We start from the raw sequence: 3,105 nt of genomic DNA, 5'->3' as shown, positions 1-3,105 counted from the left end.
GCGAGATAAAAAAAATCCTATGAGAAGCTGCCACTGTTTTGTGTGTACAACTTTATCATATTGTTTTGTTACGCGGAAACTATAAAACTTTGAAACTTGTAACAACAAGGGATTCACAAAAATTACTGCAAATATTATGGAATAAAATAAATTAAAATTTAAAAAAAAACTGTGTAATAGATACTAAAAAAAAAATAATAACTATACCAAAATTCAAAAAAAGAAGTTGAAATTTTTTTTTCCGTTCATATTCAAACCATTTTTAAGATCGATTAATTGAAACTAAGTACAAATTTAAAAAGAAATATTGTTTGGAATTGAGCCGTGTTTGGCAGATTTAACATCTGATGCAGAAAAAGACACGTATGTTTCATGCTGCATTTCATTACCATAAATTATTAAAATGCTAAATATAATATTTATCACTTATATTGACCTACATTACTACAAAATAATAAAAAAACGATGAAAAATGTGCTTCATAAAAATTGTTCATCAAAGTGTTAAGGGTTTAAACCTTTCCTCGATTATTTTTTAGCTATAATCATGAAGAATTCAATTTGGTCTGAGCTTAAAATTCGTTAAGGTAATTATAGCCATTCAAATATAGGATCATTCAACCTAAAGGCGGGGAATTTCTTATTTTTGCTGACAAAGGAGTAATGCGGGTATAAGTAACAGCAGCTCATTAGGGAGATTTTGCTAATTTAAGTTAGCTTCCGTAAACAAGTAATTGTGCATGCTCCTGTGATAAAAAATCAAACTTACGTAAGTAAAAATAAGAGATTTTGAATAAAATCCGTAAGTTAGGAACGCTAACGTAGTAGAATAATATTTCAACTTTGACCACAAAATCAAAACAAAGATTTACGATGAACGTAGACTATCTCTTTAAAGCTCTGGCATGCGATTTAAGATGCATTACTCTATGTAAACCTGCTGATCTGTGAGCAAAAAAATTTTAGTAGATTGTTGATTTTGATGAATTCAGCAATAAAGAATGCAGATTGTTATTATTATTAATATTTAAAAAAATATTATTGAACTTTTATTGATTATTCATTTAACTTCTTTTAACTAAATTGTATTGTTAAAATATAAATACAGGGTGATTCTAAAAAGATGGGAAAATTATTAGGAAGTGATAGTGCACACCCAGACAAACAATTTTTATCAAAGAATGCATGGTCGAAAGCAAAAACCAAAACCGCTAGAGGGCGTCAAAGTTTATATTCTTATATGAGGCAAAAACACACAAAGAACGATGAAGTTAAGTTATAAAAGCAAATTTAATGGCATGTGATTACAATAAGTGTTCAAAACAGTGGCCGGCAGCGGCTATGCTGGTACAACGGCGAAGAAAAGATAGGCGAACTTTCCCTGCAGCGGCCGAAAGCTTGGCGACAAATAACGTAGCGCAGTAACTCGCAATAGGAATGGAGCTCTCTCGTTTGCATGAAAAAACTTTCCAAATGCACCAGCACCTTTGCGTTTTGTTTTCGACCATGCATTCTTTGATAAAAATTGTTTGTCTGGGTGTGCTCTATCACTTCCTAAAATTTTTCCCATCTTTTTAGAATCACCCTGTATAATTTATAGTTTTAAAATAGCGAAAAGAATATCTAGTTTCTTTTGGAACTAGTGCAATTAGACAACCATAATGTAGGATAAAAACCAATGAAATTACTTTTTTATCGAATGACCCAATGATTGAAAAATTACACGATTCATTTCATAATTTTAATCAATGTATTTCTTCAAATTCGCATTTCATGTCCATGTTTTTAGTTCGAAGGTTAGCTTCACCAGAAAACAACATTTAAACAGCTATAAACAGCGTGCTTGTAGCTCTGTTTTTGTTGTGTAAATCAAGCCGTCATAATGTAAAGATATGTAGCATCTAAAATAAACGCGGGGGATGCGCAGTTGCTTCAAATCTTACGTATGGGGAGCATTCGGAGGCTAACGTAAAAGGGTGGAATATCCTTTTTAACAGTTTAAAATTAAAAATAAAAAAGATTTGCCTGTACAAAGATAATTAGGTACTTTTTATGCTCTTACCTACATAATTTTACAACTTTTAAACTGTATGTGAATTAAAGTGTTCCTATCGATTGCTTAAAAAATACATGGGGATTAATGTCTTGTTTGTCTGGATAGCAATATCAGACGCATAAATATGTATGTGTCAGAATTCGCTCTTTCTATCTAAAACATAAATTCTTTACTATTAGATACATCAACTTGGGTATGATTTTATTCTATTTTGCGTAAAAAAACACCGGTAACACTATGTCATTTGCCTAGATTGCTAAGAGTATGTTTTGTCCCTCTGTCCCCCTCTCCCTATTCTAGTGCTCACCTCACATCAGATATTTATATAGGGCTACATTTTTAAAAAAACAATCACATTAAAAAAAAAAAATGTACAGCTATCCAATAGCTATTTCAGCATTCAATTACTCAGGTACAGACCTTAAAGTTTACAGTCATGAAAGTTGAATCAGTAACCATTCATTTGTTAATTGGTTTCAGGTGTCTGCTATCCTTTAGGCTTCTTTTCCTGCGAATTTCATACTCGTCCAGTTATGAAAGATGTGCAAATTTTCTGTTTCTAGTTACTTTAAGGTCAATTTTAAGGTTATGTTAAATATACAGTGCGCAAAAAAAAAGCTGACCACCCCGAATAACTTTTGATCTAATGATCTGATTTTTATGTTCTAAGATTCAATCTTAATGGCTCGAGAGGGTGACCTCAAATATGCTAACTAATAAGTGCAGACGAAGTTCCAAAATCAGACACAAAAACGTACCTTCTCTGAATAAACATACCTTTTTTTTCGACGAATTTTTGTTTCTCACCCCCAAAATATAGAGGGTAGTCGTAATCTGAGAAATATGATTCCGATAGTTTAGCCAGGAGAACTCCCCAAAGTTTACATCCTTTAATAATAATTTTACTTTTTTTGCATTTTGCTATATCTCAAGATATTTTTTATACGAATTGAAAGTTTTTTGCAACCAATTATAAAATTCGTTTATCCAAAGATAATTTTATGCAAAAAATAAATTTCAGTGAATATATAATACTTTTTATTTTTTTAT

This window comes from Parasteatoda tepidariorum, chromosome 6 (assembly GCF_982258835.1).
Source record: "Parasteatoda tepidariorum strain Cologne lab strain chromosome 6, Ptep-v5.0, whole genome shotgun sequence".
NCBI classification, from domain to species: Eukaryota; Metazoa; Arthropoda; class Arachnida; order Araneae; family Theridiidae; genus Parasteatoda; species Parasteatoda tepidariorum.
This window is presented reverse-complemented; position numbering follows the sequence as displayed.